This window comes from Trachinotus anak, unplaced genomic scaffold (genome assembly GCF_046630095.1).
Source record: "Trachinotus anak isolate AG129_WGS33_773 ecotype Australia unplaced genomic scaffold, CSIRO_AGI_Tana_v1 ptg000002l, whole genome shotgun sequence".
Classification (NCBI taxonomy): domain Eukaryota; kingdom Metazoa; phylum Chordata; class Actinopteri; order Carangiformes; family Carangidae; genus Trachinotus; species Trachinotus anak.
The window spans coordinates 6,625,359-6,650,398 of record NW_027273853.1 but is presented as its reverse complement, the minus strand read 5'-3'; the positions used below and the strand labels follow the sequence as shown (position 1 = coordinate 6,650,398).

Below are 25,040 nucleotides of genomic sequence, written 5' to 3'. Positions count from 1 at the left end.
TGAATCTTGATCCATTCTTCTTTCTTGTAGGTGATTTACCTAGAACCTCAATAAATCAATTTTCTCATTCAGCTCTGGGATCATAAAAGTCTATCTTAACATCATTATTAAAGCAGAAACAAGAGTAGGCTATCAATCAATGATTTCAATGATTCATGAGTCATTCGGGAAGTGAAGCTGGGTTAATACTTGACACAGGAGGTTGATAGCTTTGCTGCCAGTGTGGCTACTGTGGTTATGTGTCTCTAAAGTGATGCTGTAACCCCTTGACACACAGCTAAAGCCCCCTTGATAGCAAGAAATGAAGGACGGAAGTTCATAAACACTCCTTTTATTTTTGGCATTTTCATACATGCCAGAGTCATGATTTGATGGGATTTGTGGATGCACTTATGTATCTCAGGGTCTGCAGAAAATTCTCAAGCTCCACGAACCAATGTGGTTTGAGATGCTGTTCCAGACGGCCTCGTCCTACTGCATTAGAGTCCTGTCAATCACGACCAGAGTGGTGCTTAGGAGAGGTGACGGACGCTGACTGTCTTGAGTGGAGAAAAACAGTTTCAAACGTCTGGGTTTGAGTGATAGTAAAGCTCTTTGTTATACTGTACACGTTTTTCCAGGCAATTCCTGCTGAGGGTCAGGGAGCCAATCAAACAACTGGTTTCCAGACGCTCAGTGGAAACATGGAGACCTTTTAGCTTTCTGATCACGACTCCAGCAGGCATGATATAACAAGAGGCCAGTATGAGCTCCAGTGTCTATGGAGAAACAGGAGAATGTCATGGTAATATATCTCCAACCCCAGTGGAGGGAGAGGGATGAAGAAACAGTTGAGCTACTTGGCTCGGCTTCGCCCCCAGCCAGTGCTTTTCTTTTTCAACCTTGCCAGCGGACCAGTGGGGATGTCGATTTCAGTTCTGTCCTCAGCCCATCCAGAGCCACTCCAGATAAGGAGCCGGTCCAGGAGGGAAACGTTTTCCAAAAGCAAAGGACGGCAGGGATGAGATAAGGCAAGGCCACTTTCATCAGAAAGACACCAGCAATAGAGAGAGATTAATGGTATGGAGAGTGAGAGTGAATAATGTATTTTAATATCAGTAACACCCCTTTTTGTTGCAAAAGTTTAGGCAAAACAGGAGAAAATATGTCTTAAATTCAACTATTTTGCAAAATGTTTTTATTTATTTTTTATCCAGGGCAAAAATGTTGTCCTTTGGCATATGCAGAGAGCTTTCAGATTAAGCCTCAAGGCCATTCACTGCTTTTTTATATCCAGTGGAAATGTCTGGGAAAGACAACACAGGGTTGTTGAAAATCCCACACCATGAAATGTTCCAAGTTTTACTCTCCCCTTGTCTTTCAATGCTACTATCAGTGCAAAGCATTCTGCTGCTTTTCCAATCTGCCCTCCTCCTTCAGCTGCATAGCAAATAATTATTGAAAGGATCAAAGCATATGAAAGGGCCTCTGCGTCAGTGAGGTTGAGCTTGGGGAGCTTGGTGACTCAAAGTGATAATGGCAAAACAGTGAATTGTTTTTTCCTCTCTATCTGCCACACTGGAGTAACTGAGCTCCGCAATTAATACGGGTCGAAATGGGAAGCTGTCGCAATTATTCTATGGTAAATCAATTTCCGCTGGTGTTTGTACGAAATAAGTTATTTTCCAAATTTTGGCAATTGCAACCACTATATCCTTTGAAGCAGTTGATGGCTCTGACTAAGAAGAATCAAAATTGAAATATAAATTTAAAGAGGCAATATAAGAAATGACTAAGATACACGATCAAACAAAACAGCCAGGAAAAATGGAAGTGGGGCAGTGTGTCCTCTGGAAATGTCCTTCCTCAAGCAAAAGTATTGTCTGTAACCAGCTCATTGCATGTTTCACTCTGCTCACTATCAGATTCTCCTTAGTGAATGGACAGTTACATGTGTGTATCTACTGCAGACAACGGTTAAAAGCATCTTGGCTTGCCACCAGTCAAGTTGGACTAGGATAATTTGGTGCTTGACAAATGCATGTTGAAGCTTTAAGATGTTTAATAAATGTGATGTACACTGGTGTTTATTTCCTGTAAGTGGTGAACATGCCACGGACCCCATGTGCTTGACAGCCTGGGGTCTTGCAATCAACCTAAAAGGTCGGTGACATGCAAAACCACTGTCAGGCGCCCACATACTGTACATCAGCATGACAAACTGACAACATGCAGTTCACTCAGTGGATGGCTTCCTGTAAAAGCAAGAGGCAAATGAAATGCATTCCAGGATAAGATTTTAGAGCACCATGTGTGAGTGACACTTAGACAGGCTTTGATTCAATCACAGACTGCACCTTCACCTGTCAAGCAGGGCAAAACAGTATTTATTAAGTGTTTCAGAGGTCTACCTGAACCCTCCTGCATACCTAAAGGAGATGGCAAAAACCCTTGAAGAAACTCAGCACTCAGTGCTGTTGAATGCCAAATACTTTTAAAATCAAAAGCAACGATTTGCACTTTATTTCTTTTTTTTTTTTTTTTTAAATAGCAGCAACAGCACGTTAAGCCCGCCTACAAATATACACCAACTTTACAGTAAATTTCAGGAAGGTCTGGTCAAAACCAGGAAGCTCTGAAATAACAATAACATCATGTTCTAAGTATAACTTGACATGTTATAATTAATGTTCTTCATTGTACCTCACCAGACATTTACCCCAACATTGCTCAGGTGGCCCATAACGTTACAGGTTGTTCAGAGCAAAAACTAAAAAAATTGAAATGTCACAAAAGCAAACAAAGTCAACAGAAATATGTAAATGGAGTTGCTCCAGGCCATACCAACTGAGGAAAAGATGTGTCCACCAGAGGTAAAAAAAGAAAAAAAAAAACAAGGAGAGGTACTGGAGGAAAAACAAATGAATTCCTGGTAAGTTTGTAAAACAGTTTAAGGTCTATCCTAAAAACATAGAGTATGTTCCTGAACGAAAGAGCGGGGGTGAAACAGTCATACTGTTGACCTGCTAGAGAAGCAAATGTTATGGATGTTGCAGCCTTGTGATATTGCAAGTTTAAGTCTTGTGTGTTGTTCAGAGAGGTGTTCTCGTAAATAAATGCTAACTGAACTGTCCTTGACTAAAAGTACAGTATAACAGGTTGAGTGGTGATAAAACTCATACTCTCATTTGAGTCTTTTCTTCAACGGTTTTTAACAACACCAATGAAACAAGCCTGTCATCATCATGTCTGATATACGGAATTATCCTCTGATGAGTATCACATGGGGGAGTGTGATTCAGTTTTCCTTCCCTGAACAAGACATTGATATTACATTACATTACACGTATGTCACCACTATATATAATGTACAAGGTAATTTAACACAAGCCACTGTGCTTTTATTGCGCAAGAGCACAGTGATGATTTAAAATGAATATTTCACATGGCCATTTGATCCTGTTAAATAGTAACAAAGGCAAAAATCTCAGAATCTCTCCCACTTTAAGGGTAAAGGACGCCATTAGAGAGCAACGACTACCGATCTGCCCTGACACATTTCACTGAGCCAGGCGAAGGCATCATGTCATAAAATATTCAAGAGAAAGGGATATTTGATAGTCTAACCCGAGCAGAGAACATAAAGTGGTGAGAGTGATGAAATGGTCCAATATCAATCTGTGACCGTAAAATACTGAGTCACAGTTTAAGTATGCACACATGTGGAAAGGTTCAAAACCCATTATCTAACAGGGCAACCATGTATGGCTGCTATACGAGAGAATGAGGGGGCTCCAATGCAAGTTCAAAGACATCAAGGGGAGGAGAGACAGTTTCAATGGTTTATGTTCAATATTATTCATAGTGTGCACCCAGTCTTCACTCTCCCTTATGTGATTTCATTACCTACAGTCTCAGCTCCCGTATGCACTTGAATAACCTAAAATTAAACAGTTTGGGAGAAGCACCACTGCAACACAGTCTTATCAAAAGCAAAAGAGGGTTCTTAATTCAAAACCGTCTAGAAACTCCTTCCATATAACTAAAGATGGGGCGCAAACTAGCCAACGAAATGGAGAAGCTTTTTAAGTACATATCATTTAATATGCTAAATGGGTTCCATAGGTAATGTAAAAGTACCTCAGGACTTGTATAAAAGAGAAAACTGCAAAGAAATGAATCTGGTATTACATGATACAGGAAGACTACAACTTGGAAAGTAAGACTTTCAGTGTTTGTGCTCTAAGTATGTTCCACTGTATGTGTACGGTATATATGTACAGAGTGCTCTTGAATGTGCATGTTTTCTTCTGCATTTGTCCATATTTCTCAACTGTTTTGTAATTTTGCAATAATTTCTTTCTTTGTCTTTATATCAAATTTAAAAAATGCAAGCAGCACTGTTGTCTAATGATGACACGTTCCTGAACAAGTCACTCAGCTTTTGCTAAGCTAGTTGGTCTGTCATCTTCTTTATGCATTTGCACTTTTAAGGAGATTGCGCAAATAACGAGAAGAGATACAGCTGCATGCAATACTAATGTGAGACCACTCCCAGTAATGGGAGAGCACCAAGCAGTGGTTACCTTAGAGGCACTGTGGCATGCAGAGTGTCACCCCTGCCTCATTTGGCCACAGGATCACCATTAATTAAATTAATAGGACTTACTACACCTGTAGCCTGTTAACAAGAATGCTTCAGAGTGAGAACAGCTGAGCCTCATTAGTGATATTGTATTCATATTCTAATACATTTGGGTAAAGCCAAACCTCTCACTGTTACTGGGTGCTCCAGCTTTCCTTGACACCTCCCTGTCAAACATAAAAATAGGCAAACCACAAAGTCCATGATTTCCATAGCAAGCAGGGCAAACAAAAAATGCCCTCTGACCCTCCTCAAGCATAAATAACAAAGTCCTGAGAGGTGAGTCTCGCCACTAGGCAGCCATCTTGGCAACGCCCTCGGGCAGTTATTCCGGGCAAACAAGATCAGGCCCCTATCTAACTGAATGGATAGAGAGCCATAACTTTACTGTCTATGGTCTTCAGGACATTTTTATGCATGTATAGAATCACCATTCAAGTTTCAAATACCTTTTTTTCTACAGGTTATGCTTCTGCTATGAAAAGTAACCAGTTTCCATTCATCTACAAAGAAATGAGATGTTACAGTAGCTACATAACATGATACCAAAAAGGTAAAAAAAAAAAAAAAAAAAAAAAAGGTTTTGTGGTCCCTGCATACAGATCTAGATTTGTTTTGTAATCTGTAGACAGCTTGTGGGGGCTGACTTAACAGGGCTTTGACAGGGCTTGATAGTGTCACTTGCTCTGGAGCCTTTCTGTAATGTATCAGTTTCAGACCAGTAAATGTTGATATGTTGTACATCATCATACATTACTTTACACATTCTTCCACCATATAAATATAACATACTAGGCTTTTGGTGAGGTGAGGATTCTCCTAGAGCATCACCAGATATTTGCGTTACTGTCTTTTAAAACATGATTTCTAATGGGCTTCACTGACTTTGATCTTTTCCACTTGCAGCCGCTATGTCTGTAAAATCACATGCACATTTTCCTATATCCTAACAATAAATATCGTGGTGTGTCAAAAGTGAGACTTGCTGAATACACTTGGATTTGCAGAAAATAGTTGATGCTAGACACACTAAAGAAAAATTACATATTGCATAATATAAAGTACATTATGTACATACAATAATATTCACTATGTACATGTCTTGTGGTGAGGGAACAATATTTGTGGGACAAAAACTGAACTGCATGTTTGTCATTTTTTAAGGTATATGGAAGTAAATGCTGTCTCCTGCATACTATAAATTGGCAAGTGAGGTTAATGTGTGCAAAATTAATTTCTATTAAGTGACTTCTCAATCAGTTGTAAAATTTTTACTAAATGAATCTCCACCAATGAAAATCCAGCTCTTAACCTCGTCAACATGTCCATATGATGTTTTGTAAATGATAAGACATATCATGAGCAAAATAAGCCATCAACACCATGACTGTGTATTTCCACCTTGAAACTGCAGCAAACCAATGACAGTCTCCTAAAAATGAATTCAGACAGCCAGGGATTTGTACATTATATAACCTGAGGAACCAATCCCGTCAAGTTGTGGGGACAGAGAGCAGGCAGAATAAACCCCAAACCTTCTCAGTAGAGTGAGTTTCCATTGGCACAACCGCTAATAATGTGTCAGCCACTGCCAGTTACAAGCTAACAAACAACATAAACAAATAAAAGATGCTAACTGAGCTAACTTCTCTGATACATCTGCTAGTCGCCAATTTTGGTGCACAACAGACTCCTCATCTGAGTCTGGGTCTGACTGGGGTTCAAATATGTAGCTGGGTCTCTCTGATGTTTCCTCCACTAAACATCTTGATACCCACTGCTCTCTCACCTGTCGACCTAGCATGAGCAGCGGTGGTGGGTGATCCTGATTTCTAAATAAGGAAATACGCATAGATGTGCTTCCATCCCCAGTTTTTGATTTTTTTCCTCACTATTTATGTGGGAAAACCATGTTAAACAAAATATTAATCATTGCAGAATATTTTTACATAGTTAAAAACATGTCTGGAGAGGAACTTAAAAAAAAAAAATCTGAATCTTAATCCATAACATGTAATTATGCCTTTGTCATGTAATCCTTACTTATGTGGTTCATTACAGTTAAAAACAATACAGAAAAAAACACACATTCAGTGACGTATGTTGTGATGATTCATTCATCATGATGTATTTGATATATGACACATATGTTATATTATATTATAGGATTGCTGGTTTGAGTAGATGACAGGGGGTGAATAGATGTACAACGTTAAACTGATATCAACACAGAAGGTGACTAATCATTTGGAATAATGAAGGCTTTAACAAATTTTCTATCTTTATAGCCATGTAAAATATTCAGTGGCTATAATGAGCCACAAGTAACTTGCTGTCATCTAAAAACATACAATGGGTTTTCTTTGCTTCTTAAGCTTGAAGACGTGTGGATTTAGAGTCTTACTTAAAACAACAGTCTGCAAAAGCATGCCATATGGTAGACTTTCTATATCCACATTTACTTGCTTTGAGAGATCCCCTCATTCCAAACTTCTAATCCCTGTACCATGTCCCCCTTATGTCCAAAATATGAGAACTGTCATTATGAGAAGACAAAATGTTCTGATTTGCTCAGATCCCTGCAGAATTTCTTATTTTTGCACACCAACTGAGCACTCTGTTCCTCCACAAGCTGTAAACATTTTAAAGAGATCTCTGGTGCTGCACTCACTGGAAATGAATACTCTCCCTGGATCAACTTTCAATGCAAGAGCACATTTTAGAGAGAAATGAACACCTTAGGCAAAGACAATGGGTTCCTATAAACCAGTGGGAGGGAAGACGTGGAAGAGAGAGGATGGTCATGATTGTTAGGTGCAGAATAGTGCCCACTACATAGCCTACTCATGTTGTCTTCCTGCTTGGGGCTGATTGCAGCAGGTCTCTTAGGGCCTGTCTTAGACTAAATACATGATAAGAACTTGTGAAGGACTCTCCAACAAAGACAGAACACACAGCAAAGGAGGGAGACAAAAAAGGCAGCGACAAGGAGGTGGAAGTGGAGATACAAAGACACTTGGGGGAGGCGGGCAAAGAGGAGAGAGGGTAAAGGGAGAACCTAATCAACAGTTTTATTGTGCAGTCATCATTTAAAAAGCAATGAAAATAATTTCCAGGCCTGCAAACAAGTCTGATGCAATGGGTGATATTTCTGAACCAAACCCTTGTGTGGCAATAACTTTTACTGTTTTAACGTGTAACTAAAGCATATTGATGCACACTGAGATGTTAAAGAAGAAAAATAATGTGTCGCTCGTTCATTAGAGCTGTGGGTACAGTTGTGAGGCCAACTCATCCATGTTGCTGAAAAATTGCTGCTTTTTTTAAGAGCTTTGCATCAATCTGCATCAATATGTCACTGTTGTGCGTGATTTTAGCAATAGGTGCAGTAGCATCTAGCATTGTTTGTGCTTGTTGTGGACAGTGTCATAAAAATCAGACTCTGTATTATATTTAATGATCACGACACATAGTCTATGTAATAGCATTTATTTTTCAAAAATAAGTTGATTATGCATTCATGAGGGTATGGAGAGAAAAGATTGTGCAGTCACTTTTTATGTCAATACCACACAAAGGAGGTGGATGAATTTTTCTTCCACGGCGAAGGGCACAAAAACACCACAGCCTTCCTCCCTGAACAGGCAAATATGAATGTGGATTTAGGCAACGTCCCCACTACTATAAAATGATATTTTCGCCTCTTGTCCACACTACTCCAGAGTTTTCAAGCCCGGAAAACAATGAGTTTTGGAAACGCTGCTGCCCTGTTTTTGTTTGAAAACTCCGGGGTTGCTTGTCACCTGAACGAGCAAAAACAGACTTTTGAGTGTCATGACACAGTCACACCCACTAATCAGCTGAGTACAACTTAGAGTTGATAGTCGGAGTCCTGTTTCCTCATGCATGCCCAGTGTACATGAACGCTCATGTATGTATGCATTTTCAGGTGTGATAGAGGCAGATCGTCTATGAAGCTAAAACAGTCATCTGCAGAGGGATCATTTTCAATCTGCAATGAAAACATAGTAGTGTGGACATATTCTTAAACTGGGTGCTTGCTTGAGCATATTCAAACTGCATCAACGGAGATCCCTGTAGAGGTGAGTGTCATGAGGCTTTGTGTGTTTGCCTCGGTCAGACGACTTTTCATGGCCATAATTTTATTCTGAAGGCCAAACCCGCATTCTGCTGCCACACTGGAGACTGGAATTACCAGCACCACTTCAACCAGAGTTTTGAAGTCGGGGAACATTTCTTCAAGGGAAGTGATCAAAAGTCGGCCAGACTCCCCCACTTCACCGGGAGGAAATCCCACAGCATCCGCTACTTCTGCACCAAGGGCATAGCTGTTCAACGCGCTGTAAGCACACAGATAGGGAGATGCGTTGCTCCGAGGGGAATTTAGGTGTGCAAAATGGAAATGGTCTGCACTTCTGCCTGCACAAGCATAAGTCTGCCTTTGACATTCACATCATAATGGATAGTTGCTCTGTAAGTGGGAGAGGGAAATATAGGTAATAGGAAAAAATGGTGAGACTGCATGTCAAAGTCATTATGTCGCTTCCTGAAAACTCTAAAAAAAGTGACATGGCTGCCTTAAACCCTTTGTGATGAGTACTGTAGCTGTGATGACTGAGTCATCACAAAGCGCAGAGAGACATCAGAATCCATCAGCGCTGCTCTCGATGCATAGAAATGAAGTCATTAGAACAGTGAGCGAAGGCAATCCCTGCTGCATTTTACAGCCTCGTGTCACTCTGTTCTATTTATAGGATGTTAGCCCAAATTAGCCCTTTGAAGTATAATTCATAATATTCACTGGGTACCAAATAATGAGGAAAGTCACTGGTAGCCACGATGAGGATCACCATGAAAACAGGATCATGAATTTGAGCAGCACTATACATACAGTGCAGTCAGCCAATTATTTGAGGATGAGACACTTCCATTCCCACACGAAAAATCATAGCTGCTCCCTTATGGAAAGATGATGTTTAACACTTATTAGCTCCCAAACAGCTGTGAAAAAAAATCTCATTTAACAACTGGGTCTGCATCATATTATTCAGGTTTGCTATCATTGTGTGCACGCTCCCTGTATAAATCTGAAGCATTGCAAACTGTTACCACAACTCCAGGCAAGTTCTGTTTTGAGGAAGCCTCTGTAGACACGCTTGGTTGCTCTGCTCTGGCCTGAAGTGGTGCACTCTGGATGCTCACACATGTATGCCAGTCTGCAGCGAAATATTTAAACTCTACCAGCCTTGCATTCCATCAACAGCTGAGTTTGTGAGAGACATGCAGCAACAGGACACCACAACACTGCCAAAACCATGGATCAGGCGATGAAGGCTTTAAGAGTTGTATCAGGTTACAACCTGACAGGGTTTGGGGATTCCTAACAATGTAGCTCTGGGCTGCTGTGAATTTTACCCTTTGAAATGTCATGATGAGCTTACACCACAGCAGTTTGTCATGTCACATGAGACCAACATCATCTGGAATTTGAAACTGACTCTCTTTAATGGGGAATACACTAGATTCTCTGTGTGATCATCAGGTTTTAAGATCCAGCTGAGTTACAGGCTTTCAGACTAAGTCATAAGAACTGATAATAATCTAGACAAAATTAAGCAAGATGAGGCAAAACAGTGTTACCACGTCATCTCAGCAAGCCATGTATCATGCCGTATCAATATCCACTGGTTTACTGATACCGTAGAAGAAACAAAGCTGCTGTTGTTGTCGCAAATTACAGCGCAGAACTACAACTAATGATTCTTTAACTGATTTTACTTGCATGGGCAGAAGAACTATATTAAAGTAACCAAATGCAGTTGCTTGCATCTTGAGATGAAGATGATGAGACTTTACAGGAAATGAACCACACTGCCGAGCTGGTAAATAAGACAGCAATCATTTGCTTCTAGAAATCCCTGTAGTTTCTATAGGAGAGAGTGAATGCATATTGAATGGCCTTCAAACTCTTTCACACATCCCCAAAATAAAATAGCCCTACAGTTTTTGATGACTGTCGTTTTCTCTTTTTCCTTGCAACACCCTCATTCTGTCTAATTCTTGACAAGTTCAATTTAGACCATCCAGGCAGTAGTGGGTGGAGAAACAGAGGTGTGGATGAAGCACTGGGAGGGTCCTTCATCAGTCAACAACTCATAATGATCGTCAAGGACTGCAAACGAGATGCAGACTAAGATTTCTATTGACCTGTGGTAAAGGGGAAGATACAAATATATCTCCAAGATTCAGTAAATGGGACAGGAGTGAGAGCCACTGTCAGGCTTTATGTCATTGCTACTGAAATCAAACTCGGATGGTTTGAAATAGGAGACTGTAGTATTGAATATATTTAAGTGCAATACAGAAATATTAAAATTTATAAAACAAAATAATTTTAATAAAGATGCATCATGAAAGCACTCTCCATTGATTTATCTTGTTGCAATAATTTTTTATCAGCTCTGTTTATACTGCTCTTCAACTAAAAACCCCTGCAGAGTTTCATCTGGGATTCACTTTATTGTGGACCAAGTTTCCGTTTCACCTTGATGGGATATTGAATGAGATATTATATTTCTGGTCAATTTTTAACCCTGTCCCACTTTTCTCTCTTAAAATAGTTTCCACTGTTTCCCCCCCATCTCTCTGCCAAGCTCTCGAAAATCTAATTTCATTTTGGCCATTTGGCATCTGAAGACAGATTTAGCTCTGTGGGCCTCCTGGCAAGTGGTAACACACAGTGTTTCCAAAGAAAAGGGACAGGTAATCAATCCATAGACAGAAAGTTATTACCTTGTGACACAAACGATCACAATCTTAGCTTTTACAAGACGCAACAGAGGAGCTTACATAACATTTTTACATTTCAGTCCTTGCTCCTCTAGAAACAAAAGTTTTCTCTCAAGTTTCCATGGGGATATGTGATGATGTGCTGCAGCCCTTTTCACTGTTTTTCATCACAAAGTGACACAAATTAAAAATATATTTCAGATTCATTTAAATGATTTAGTCTGCCTCCGGCCATTCACTAAAATATGAGAATTAACTGAGGCCTGCCGGCGTGTCCTGCAGTTATGATGCTCAGCACTGACAGTTACCTTTGTAGGATGAAAGAATGAGCTTTAAACTAAAACACTGTCTAAGCTTGAATATTTCTAGTCCTCCTTTAATGTTGATGACCTACTTTACCTTTTCAAGTGACGGGTCACAGACTTCTGTAAGTACTGGCCTTAAAACAATCAACGTTTTTTTATGCCAAAGTTTGCATCTCAACCGAAATGATCACTAGTTACACCATAAATGGTGAGAAATAAAAATTTTTGCAGCTGAAAAAAATCTTTGGAGTGACTACTGTATTCACAATATCTTGCAACAGGAACTTTAAACCCTAATGAGCCTGATTTTATAAAGTTATCCCCATGGAACCAAAGAAGGTACATTTTTCCCCATAAATCCTTCTGGGTAATCATCCTGTCTTAATCATCTCTCATTCTTTCCCAGTGACACAGTGTCAATGTTAACATGATGACATCACCAGTTAACGTCCCCATCTGGTTTCTGCTTTTGTCAGAGACACACCAACTTCTCAAAACTATTCATCTTTATTATGAGAATAACCAGTAATGTCATGATTTCTTGGAATAAATATGAGTTACCTGGTGTGATATTTCTTTGGTAGCTCTTTCAGCCAGGCTAACCAGATAATCTGCTCCATTATTCTCCTTTATACTGTGCCTCGCTCAAATTCTCAACGAATGCATGGCAGCACATTAAACGTATATTAAAAATAGCTCCTAAGTAACTTCAGTACTAGTAATGTGCACAGTACACCAACACCACTAACTGAACAAACTCCTTCAAAACTTGGGTTACAATTATACTGATGCTTATACCTATTATACTGATAATTTATTTCTTATATTACAACCCTTGCAAAACATCTTGTCAAGGTAAATTTCATGTTCAACAAAAGCCAAAGAAAAACTGTCTGATTAGTGCACCGCCACAGTAGCATATTAAGTCTTTGGTGAAGCTGTGTTTGCTTAAAATGCAAATACAAAACAACCTCAAAAGTTAGGGTTTGGGTTAGTTCTAACAAAAGTTCTAACAAAACTAATCAAACTGACTTGAGTAATGTAAACTTTTAATTGTATGCACTTAGGTTAACTTTAGATGGAAGCGGTCTAATTCATGTCTTTCAAATCCCGGGACTGACTCTGCAGTAGATATCAGCGAGCAGAACCTCTGTAGAGATTTCAAGCACCTGATGATCAGTCTCTGTATAATTTTTCATGGGAGATCATGGATATTGTCTGATTAGCAAAAGGTGACCATACTGACATCACCTTGGGGGTTGACTAACCCAAACAATCTATCACTGTATATTGCCTTCCAACATCTCTCACTCCCTGGCCCTTGGTGGACTGCATCACATGCATACAGATCACTCATTATTCTGCATGTAATGGGCCAGTTTAGAGTGCAAATGATCAATAACAGAGCACAAGTCCTGGGTAAGGGCCAAGGAGTGAACTCTCATAGATCGAAAGATTAGCTAATAGCTCTGAGGCTCCTTATTCATACTCATCAATAATGCATGTGCAGCGATGCTTCTCTTCCCTGCTCAATGACCAACTGATTTGCATCATTTGTCGTGAAGGAAATATGTACTGTATGCATTGGAAATGAAAGGCAAGTATTAAGAACATACCCTACAGTGTAGTTTCAGTCTTTCTGTCTCTCTCTCTCTCTCTCTCTCACACACACACACACACACACACACACACACACACACACACGTACTTCTATCTTTGTGAGGACACTCACTAACATAATGCATTCCCTAGCCCCCTACCCTAACCTTAACCATCATAACTGAGTGCCTAACCCTAACCCTGACCCTCACCTTAACCTAAGCCTAATTCTAACCATAACTCTAAAACCAAGTCTTAACCCTCAAAATGTGATTTGAAGGTGGGGACGGGCCAAAATGTCCTCACTTTCCCACCAAAATGTCCTCACTCTGTTAGTAAAATACTTTTTTTGGTCCTTACTATGTAGCAAGTACAAGTACACACACACACACACACACACACACACACACACACACACACACACACACACACACACATATATATAATTAACTTAAACCTTTATGTGAAATGGTCTTTTAAATAATTATAATATTTAAGTTAATTTAAATATCCATTTGAAAAACAGTCAAGGGAAATATTACATATACTTACGTATCTAAACCAGGGCATTTCTGAAATGTCTGATATGAAAGCTAGAAATCAGTTAGCAAGCAAAAAATAAGCAACAAATTAACAAAAGAAGTAAGAAGAAAAAAATATTTCTCTTTAACATGAAAGAGTTTTCAATGTGTACATGAGCTTAAAACTGGCATTTATGTGTCACGTAATGAGTAAAGAGAGACGAATGAATGATGTTAAGTCCTGACAGATGTCAGAAGTCTGGTACAGAGGAAGGCATTCACCCCACCCTTCAAGTTTCAGAGACATGCCATGTAAACACAGCTGAAAAAACATGCAATAGAGGGTGGGATGAACAGGGTCTGGTTGGCTATGGAGGAGTCACAACAAGGCAAGATTACATATGGAGCAAAGAAACTCCAGTCTCCAACGTCTACCCTGATGACAATGGTCTGTAGTTACACTGGTCTGAACCAGTATTTTCTCATATGCTAAAGGCTTAACAAGAGCGTGACAAAGGGATTATACAGTAACTCTGTGGTCTGTGGAGACAGGAAGCAGTTTTTACTCCAACCTATCCATCCCTCTTTATGAAATTCCATGCGAGTTCTCTTCTGGGGAGCAATATTTACATGATATCATTCACATGTTTTTACACAGCCCATAGCCCCTGAAAACCTGCTTCAGTAAGACAAGATTATACACATTCAGCAACTGCATTCATGTGGACAACCCCTGGGATGTCAATAAACCTGACACACTGTAGTATGTGTTATAATGTGATTCTAATAGCAGATAAATCCCTTCAAAACTGACAGGATGATAATTCCCTTGCAGGCAATGTTCTTTCACTTCCTTATCTGACCTTGCACGTCACCTCCAATAACTGAGTGACACCAATCATGTGTTAGTTTGTGTGTACATACTTGTGCACACACAAGTCCTGTGGTAAAACTAAGACTCTGTTGATCTATCTGTTCATCAACTTTGAAAAGTGCACAATCCAAACTGAGAATTGAAGAAAGTTGTTTCCATTACATGCTAGAAGGTTTCTGTACACTATCATTAGCAGTCTTCCTAAACTTTGCAAAGGCAGTTTAGCTTGAATTCAACATATTAAGGCCCACTGGAAGCATACAGCCACAATTCTGAACAGCTGTAAACATGTTAAAGAAGACGTCAAGTTTGGCACATAACTGCCGTTCTTTTAAAATAACTTCACTAACCAAAAACTGTTTTAAACTGTTTTAACCTCTACAAGTGAAATATTGGGAAAAAATGTGTTCCTATAGCCTTTTAAAGTAAGATTCAAATCATCAAAATAAATATGCTATATTAAATGTTCTTCTATCAGACACACACACAAAGTCATTTTTCAGCTGTAAGAGACTGTTTATCTTTATGTCATGTGACTGTACAGACAGAGCTGTGACTGCACTGCTGACATAAAGTAAGTGATCAGTGCTATTTAATAGGAAAGCCAGAGATGTTACTCAATTGGAAAACAGTGATACTTCTTTTAGCATGAAATAGCATGAAATACAATTTCTCATTCAATCTTCAAAGAACAAACCACACCCGGGGGGGCAGAGGCTGAACAGCTGAAACCTCAGCCTGTTTGAAGAGCCAGGCAAGACAAGGTTGACTAAACAGTGAAACAATAGGTGGTCGGACTAAAGAGCTTTTGGCGCAGATCAAGTTGAAAGCCTTTGGCCTGACTAGTGGCCAATAAATCTGAAACACAGATTACATGGCAACATGTGAAGGAACTAGATCTATTTTCAAACATCAGGGACTTTCCCCTCCACAATACCCTTAAGTGCTGACTTGAGGTTGGCAGACTGTAGAACAAAATTAAGTATTGTGACAGATTAGTATTTTTATTTATTTATTTATTTATTTTAAGATGTTTAATTAAGCTAATATGCGTGTTTTGTGACTTTATGACTGCACTCTCTCAGACACTGTAAAAATGATCTTCAAATCTAATCTGACAACATGGTCTAGTGGTTTGAGAAATCAGCCTTTCACCAACCGATGACAGCAAACATTCCCCCTGACCCAGCTCCAGAACTGATGCTCTGACCCTGCACTCTGGCTTTGCTGGTTGTTAAAATTACTGTGATTAATCATCATTTACTTTAGTTTAATTTAAGATGATTAAAATAAGTCAGCACTGGAAACAGAAACACAGGGTAACCAAGGTAACATCATTTTAGAGAGAATACCAAATTGCTTCCTTATGCACAGGGAAAAAACAGACTTACCCGTTCCATAAAATCCCAGGGTGATTATTGGGTTCATTCATCTACAACTAATATCTCAGTCATCAGTGTAACACCAGTCTAAACCATCATACATGCATAAACATGTCATTGACCTTCACATGCTTCACATGCTCATTTATCTATGAATGTTGCTGTTTTGTTCCCACCAGGGCCAACGATGAAAGATTTACAATTAATGTCCTAAACTGGATAATTACTAAGAGCATCTTACAGGGAAAATCAACTCCAGCTTCTAATCCCACATGATAGAGACACAGAAAATTACCAGGCCATTTACGGGTTCGGATGCATGTGGGAAAGCACCTTAAATGACGTTCTTGAGGTTGCAGTGCATTAGGGACAACGTGGTGGCATTTTGGAGGAGCAGCATGCATAAGGCTGTGTGTGAGGAACAGAATAAGACCTGGTTCAATGTGAAATCAGTATATTAAATAACGCGGTGAGGCTGGTTTTACTTTATGATAACGACAAACTGGAGCATGGATTTGTTTAGGCTGGCTGCATGGGTAAGTATTTCTTCAAAGAAAAACATAACACTGACACTTCCTCTAAATATCCAGCTAAGTTAAGCTTTCTGCAAAATAAATATCAGCATTCTTCACTGATGAATGGGAGGGTCGTCGCGTCCGTGGGAAAGCATGTCCATAACTTGGCGGCCTTGACTAAGAACTGGGGAAGAACCATGGCAGGCCATGAGGAGTGATGACCTCTTCTCATGCAATGGCACATTCCTGCCATAACTAAGTTGAAACAGGCCTGGGATAACTATAGCGGGCAGCATGGAAGGGACAGGGGTCATGGCTTGGTGGAATTTAAGGGAGACTGCCACTCACCCCTCTCAAACCTTTATGAATAGGCTACATAAATCCAGTGAGAATGCTATTATACCTAGAGGGTTCACAAGTCAACCTGACATCATTGTACCTCTTCACCTTTGTTCCACCAGCGGCTGATGGCAAAAGAATGGAAAAAATAATTTTAACTTGTGGCCCGTGTACTTGGGATGTCAGCCCGTGGACGAACTGGCATTTCTTTTGAGCATTAACAATTCATTTGTTCAGGGCCACCATATTACTCCAAAATGTGATGCCTACAAATCACTGTGACTCTTTTTTGTTCTAGTAATATATGAATTCACATGTTTTTTGTAAGAACTTTTACATCTATCAGCTGGCGATGCATATTCAAACCATAGCTAATGTTATTTAAAACACTCCTGTGCCAGATTTCAGCCTCTCAGTCCAAAGACTATTACTGAAAATTAAACCTATAAAATCAAGAGAAAAAAGTGAAAACTTATCAATAATTACTGCCAGACTCTGGTCAAATATTTGTCAATTTATATGCTGTAATAAACTTTGCAGCTTCAGTGAGTGTGTTTTAGAGCAGTCTGCCATCCCTCTGAGGTTGGCTCTGCCTTATGTTTAAGACAGAGAGCAGAGAGTTGCCCCATAGATCATTTTAAATTGATGTTTCAGACTTCTGTGACTCCCTCAGTGAAACTCACTTTCCCTCTCCGAGGTGCTCTGATGGGAACTCCAACAGCTGCTAGCTTCCACAGTCCACTTATTGGTTCCTTCAGGGAAAGTAAGGGATTTAGAGATAGATAGATAGATAGATAGATAAATAGATAGATAGATAGATAGATAGATAGATAGATAGATAGATAGATAGATAGATAGATAGATAGATAGATAGATAGACAGAGAGAGGGAGAGAGCGAGGGACCAAGGGAGAGAAACTGAGAGAGTGAGAGAGAACAGGAGTGTGAGGAGTGTGATGGGAATATATGCTCCAGACATCCACTGCATTTATTGATCTCCACTGACCTTGGCTCCATTGACATGATGGGTTTCAAGGACAGACCACTATCCAAGCTTTATCTTTTTCCATTTTCACACTATGATTCCTGGAAGTTAGATACTTTCTATGGCTTAATTGATTTAAACCTTATCAATGGGGGTTGTAATGGGAAAACTTCACATTGTTTACTGTTGGAACTGGATAGCAAGGGCACTTTTAGTGAGCATTGTTTAAGTGGTAACTCTAGAGGCAAACAGCACAGGGCACATCCTAATCCATTTATCAAGGACAATCACAGCGAGGAAATGCAGCAATCAATACGTAGAGCAACTTAAAGAGCTCCCATGCGTCAACACTGTGTAATCTTGATAGATCTATACATACAGTATATACTGACAGTCAATATACAGCGGCTTTGAGAGTGCTCAGAAATGCTACAGGGACTCAAACACTACACTTGGCCTCTGTAGCAAAGCCACAGGCATCGAAACACAACAGAAAGAGTGCAGCAAAATCAGATATGACCAAAGCTGATAGTCTACCTCTCATATCAGCTGATGCTGGTAAGGTACGCATTTGTACACGCTTCATGCAGATGAGGATTACACATCAGGTTCAGCATCTTTCATGAATGTTTCAGATAGTTGAGTGAAAAATTAAAAATTAAATTAAAAAAATGAATTAATAAATAAATAATTAAAAATAAACATGTGATTGAAGTTTATTCTACTGCTAAATTATGTAACAAAAAGAAGAAAAATTACATTTCTGCATATATTTGATCAGATATCCACAGTTAAAAGAATAGTGGACCTATGGAAGTAGATGTGTTGGCAGATTTAAGAATCAAAATCTTTACTAATTTAGTAATCTCTGACTTCTTAATTTTGCTACATCATCTTCATATGAAGTTTCCTAATATTGGTGCACAACACCAAGGTTGAGAAACTTTTTTTATTGAGCTAGTTTCATAGTTATTTTTTTTTTAAATTTGTATATAGGTTCAATACTTTGCATTTTCATTTTGTCTTGTAACATAGCAACTATTCTCATAAATATGTGTGTTTAGGTGAAATATGTATGTGTACGTGATTTCTGAAGGTTTCTGAAGAATGTGAGAAAATCTGAACCAGGGCAGGTCAAGACCTGGGTAGAACTGAAGTGGGACATGCAATCTACAGTTAATCAAACAAGTGCATTTTAACAGCGGCATTACAGAGAAGAGAAGAGAAGAGAAGAGAAGAGAAGAGAAGAGAAGAGAAGAGAAGAGAAGAGAAGAGAAGAGAAGAGAAGAGAAGAGAAGAGAAAAAAAAGGACAGTTAAGAATGAAAAATTGGAAGAATGAATGACAGATACCTAGGAACTAGCTAATATATTTTTTGTTCAATAAATGTCAATAATTGATTATGCTTTTGTTATGTTGACACATGAAAAAAATAATTTTCGCCTCCGCTGCTTCAGCTCCATCCTACAGACAACACTGTACCCCTCTTCAAACCTTAATATCTTTTTAATGAAACAACTCTTGTTTGTTGCTGCCAAAACATGCATTAGAAGAAATGACATTAGCTGTTCAGAGGCAGGCTTGTTGTGGAAACACAAGAGAATTTGGGGGCTGACAGTTTTTGAGGACATTACAAGCTCTGCATTTTAATTCACCTAAATTGCCACTTTCCTTAATCATACTTCATCATAACTTACAATAAATAAACTGTAAATCTACCATGTTCTCGTTCTGTATTTTCTTAAACTCAACTATAGCCATACAGCTTTTTGATAGGATAGGATAATATGGTCAGAGCAATTAATTTTATCAGGTTTTCAATTCAACAATCTAACAGGTTCAGTCATAATCAGCCATACACACACTATGCTAAGATGCTTGTGATAATTTCAAAGCACCACCAACAACGATCACAAGCAGGCAGGTGTTTATTTTCTTTAAACAAGATCATTAAGTCCTCCTAGCAGACGCCTCCTCTGTTACTGGAGTCTTTATTCCTAACCTCTACTAAAGAGTGTCAATAAATGCTGTTGTACTAAAACACATATGTCAGCTTTGACAACTATAATACAGCTCTGACTTTACCACAGCTGCTCTCATATATTCATGGATAATTATTACTCCAGACAGCCCCATTGCACCCTCCCCAAACTCACTGATTAAGCTCCCTGGAGGAAACCAAGGGGAGATGTGGATGCCACATTCTTGCACCCTCTTGAGCACATTCAAGTTAATGACTGCACTATCAGTGAATCAGCTCAGAAGATAATTATGTCAAAAACAACCCGCTCAAATCATCTCTGCAGATCCCCCTGATCCTCCATGAGAGTAGATGGTGCAGGGCCTATTGATGGGAGCCTGTGAACAGAGAGCTGTGTGTGGTGGCTGGACTCAAAAGCCAAAGAACTAGCAAGTCCAATTATGCCCAATTCATTTCAAACCATTTAAAGACAAATGAGGGATTTTGCTATGGTGCTAATTAGGGCTGGGAATCATGGCAGACCTCACAGTGAAAATGGCACTGCACAATAGTTGAACCATGCTACCGTGATAGCCAAAACTTTTGCATGATGAAACAGTGGAAAACTACAGCTATCAGTGCTCTGGTTTCAAATATTTTAGTGACAAAACATTTAAATGGCACCATCTCATAAAAAGCTAAAACCATATCAATATCAGTTCAGCACATACTAAGCAGTCTGAAAGTATTTTTAATCCCCCATACACACCATCATTTCCCTATATAGGGGATATATTCGGGAAATAAATTCAAAATCTAAAACAGAGCATGAATGCACAGATTTAATTATTGACAAAGACAGAGTTAAGATAAAATATGTGAGTGCAGATGATAATAGTTATCATCTACCACCAAAAGTGTCTTACTGTAGCAGCGAAAACACAGTGCGTTTGCAAGACTCAACAAAAGACAGAAGAGATCACACGTGTCAGGGGAGGAGGAAAAAAAGGAAGGGAAATATGTATTGTGAATGTGAAATAATAGAACAGCAGTGACAACCGCACTGGCATTAAATGCAGAGAGACTTGCTGAGACAACTCGACAAAGCAGTCATCAAAGTAGAGGTGGTAATATCTACCAAAACAGAACAAAAACAAAACATGTCCAGAAATAGCTGCAGCGCTTTGTAGGTGACGTGAAGCTACAAATTTGAAATACCTTGGTCATGAAGTCAGAAAGACTGAAATCATTTTCCAGAGACAGAGGATGAGTGTAGTCTGAAAACAATTGCTCCATATTATCAACTAAATCATTTGAACGTGGCTTGAAATAAACAACAACGGCATAATTTTTCCCATGTAAAGAAATACGCAATATTAAATGCTTTCAACATGTAGTACTACCCTCAAAATATCATCTCTTATCATTGTAGTGTTAGGAATACATTATAACCCCCTGTCTATGAAGAGCCAGGCTGAAGATGTTGAGGATGCCTTTGCTTTGTTGTAGTGATGTTGCAGGCACTTGTATAACTGTAAATCAGTGTAGTTATGTTGCCCTGTGGTGCTGCAGTTTATTTGTACAGCCCAGTATCACTCATGTCTCAATGGTCTTTCCTTACCTACAACAGCAACGGTTCACAACCAGCCCAAACTCTTAAAGAAGAAGAAGAAGGAGAAAAACTCCACAAAGCACAAAAGGTGGTGTAAAACATTTCATTTTTTGATGTGCAGTAGAGAGAAATTAGATCTCAACTGCTGCCATGTACAAAGAGATTGCATTGCAGTGTGGAATGCAACAGCAATCATAATATGATTAACTGTGCAGTCCTACAGCAGATAATGAGAGGAAACAGAAATCTCGACTCGGCTTACCTGCCAGGTTATGCTGCTCCCTGTTGGCTCGAGTATTACAGGTTTGAAAGTACCAGAACTTGCTGATTCAGACAAAGCCACAGAGCATCCCAAGGCGGCAGCCAACTTTCCTGCAGACAAGGGAAGCAAGAGACGAGAGGGCAGATGCCAGCTTAATGTCAACATCACGTGCTCCTGTTGAGTGCCTTCTTCTGAGAAGTCACAGACACAGAATAATTCAAATGAATGGATTTCGGTTCACACCTTGCACCAATTTTTTTGTATTAACTTTTAAATCAAGAGAAACTCAAAACAATTTAGAATTATAATCTGCATATGTTCTAAATACAACAAATCACAAAAATCTGACAACAAATCTATAGAGTTGTGATATTTATGGGAATACTGGCATTTGATTGGCAGATTTCATGTCTAGAGATAGTTTCAACAAGAAAAAGGAGTGAGGTGAAGGATGGCATGGTTAACAGTGGTGGGGTGAAAGGACGGGAAGCCCACAGAGTGAGTTGCTCACTTATCTTAATCAAAAAGAAAACTAAAGTGCGTGGCCTGTTAGCACCCGTTTGCTTCATGTAGGGGTCGATCAAGCAGGTAGGACTCAACATGCTACACAACTAGCCTGCTTGCTCTCTAACAGCAATGGCATTAGCACATTAGCTCGAAGAAGAGAACTCACCCTGTTAAAATGATCTCACATTATTCTGAAAATATTGAATAACATGTTTAAGCTAAAGAGGATTTTTTTTTTGTGGGCACTGACTTCCCACAAGGCACCAAGCTTGGTCCCACTTGATGTGACATAATCTTCATAAACATTCACATCACCCAGCTAAAAAGCTGCCATGCATTAATAATACCAACAGACTAACGAACCATTCCAAATACATTCTCCACAACACTGTCGCATCCCAATTCTCATTCAAAGCATGAGTCAACAAAAGTTAGACATGAACCACTCCCCTGCCCTAAATTCATCCCTGCAGGCATGGCTTTCTTATACTGTAGTCTGCTCGGGCAAGAAACCAAACTATATATGGAATTGTTAGTGTAGAGCACAACTAGTGGCTCTAAACTATTAAAGCCAAGGGTTCAGATGTGGGGAGTCTGTTTACACTGAAAGCCTTTTTTATTTTTTTGTTTTAAGAGGGTCCACTTGCTGAACATGACTCAGGCTTTAATATATAATCCAACACTAATATTGGCTGCCAGTGGGCAGAGGTCGGGGGGGAATGAACAGGGTCTCTTTGTGTGAACACTTGCAGGTGTAAGTGTTGTGCATATGGCCATATTTGGATGAGTACACATGCATTTTGTGAATGTGTATACTTTTCAATTTTGCTACAACAATCACACCAGCTTGATGTAATGTGTATGTATAATATCTCACTCAGACATTTTTGTCTGATCATGTATTAATATGAGAGGTTTTGCCTTGCTAAAGAGTTGATAAAGGGCAAGCCTACACAGAAAGAGTGACAAAGGCATAGTAAAAAAAAAAAAAAAAAATCAGTTTAAGAAACCACACAACTTTAAAGCTGAACTACAGTATAAAATGTATCATAAATGAAAAGGAGAGAAAGAAAATCCAATAAATATGAGTGGAGTCAGGCCAATCCTCCCCTGGGCTCCCTTTACTCCCAGTTTTAGCCATGACCACTTCCTTCCTCTGGCTCTAATTGACAGTGCACTACAGTATTTCTACATAGGCAGATAGCTAAACAGCTCCATGTGTCCCTAAATGGCAGTCAAGCAGTGGTAATCAGGACAGACAAAGAGCTGAGCACACCAGGCTACTGCTCCTGTGATGCAAACTGTTTTATTGCACTACTGCAGTTTGCACCCACTCGCAGAGCTGTGTATGTAGTATAATACCTCAACAGGCATTCTTGCTTTACAAGCTGACGTTATGATGCCGTGACGGACAGCTTTCATGCATAAAGTTTGTCAAATGATCACTCTGAGACCAAAAGGAAGTGTGAGTTGGCCTGCCAGAATACTGAAGTTGAGAGTGCAAGATTTGAAAAGGTTACAGCATGAGCATTGGACAATATGCACATGCACTGGGCCTTTGATCTTTCACTCAAGCTAAGACTGAGAGATCCCTATGGAAAGGAAACATGCCAAGTTCAACAGAACCTGAATCAAAGGATGATAGCATGATACTCGCCCCTAAACCATGTAGAGCTAGAGAGAGTTTCAAAGACACTGACATGCTAGTTTATTACAATGCTGTTCATCCGGGAAAGACAGTGTAAAGCTATAGGAGATGACTGTCAGGAGGACGCTATTAGGCATCATTAAACTGAAACTGACACTTCTGGAATTCCTTACTCTGGAAAAACTGTTCTTAAAAAAATTGTTTATTTTTTTACTTGGTGAATATTATTATTGGGACAAGAGCCTGTTTTGTTTTATTTTTATAGCAAATAAAACACAAGACTTAACACAAATTGAGTATTTTTTCAGACTACAAATTACACTGACAGACAGGAAAGACACAGTGTGGTCCTTAACATTCACATAAGATTCTGGTGTCTGCATGAAGTGCACAGATGTTTCCTCCTCTTAGCCATGTGCCTTGATTGGTTATGTGTGCAGTGGGCTAAGTCAGCTAGCAGGCCATAGGAGGGGCAGACGACTGTTTGCAATGGTCCATGTGAATGTCTTCAGGCCAAGACCTTATTCCCAAGACAACAACCACAAGTTCACCATGACCTTTACAAGAGCCTGGAAAGTTGAGCCTCCCAGATAAAAAGAAAGTTTTAGAGATACTGGGGCTGCAGAGGAAGAATTACAGAGATTTTCTCCAAGGCGTGATGCCCCAGGTCAAATCCAATGTCTACATGGTTGTAAATACATAATCAGGCATAGGGTTGGACCACCATTTGAAAAAAATAGGGCCTATCAACAAAAGACACACACGTCTACTCCAACCTAACCCAACATAAGCCAGCCACTCTGTCTCCATGGCAAAGGGATTATGTCATGACTCAAGCATCTTGAGGAAAAGTCAGCCTGGATAGACTGTGACAAGTGACTGAGTTGATATAACAAAGAAAGAGAATGCTTGTCAGACGAGCAGACAAATGACTGGAATGGAGCGCTACCCAGTAGTACATTAGCCATGATGTCATCATCGTACATCTTGGAGCCAGGGCAGAAAAAGCATCTATGCTGATCCAAGAGATGAGGACTTGCATCACATTTAGATGGCATCAGACTCTATATTTAAATATGATTCTGCAGGAGGACAGAAA

At 39.5% G+C, this 25,040-nt stretch overlaps 1 protein-coding gene across 2 annotated transcripts in view; it reads right to left on the bottom strand.

The window, feature by feature from the left end:
• The window catches only part of peak1 (pseudopodium-enriched atypical kinase 1), a 103,925-nt gene that overhangs the window by 63,913 nt on the left and 14,972 nt on the right, over positions 1-25,040 (bottom strand). The window contains exon 2 of one of the 2 annotated variants that reach the window (XM_071492827.1): positions 21,787-21,896. The exons of the other annotated variant lie outside the window; for it this stretch is intronic. The gene's annotated coding sequence lies outside the window, so the exon portion shown is untranslated. The remainder of the gene's footprint in view (positions 1-21,786; positions 21,897-25,040) is intronic. 2 annotated transcript variants of the gene reach the window in all.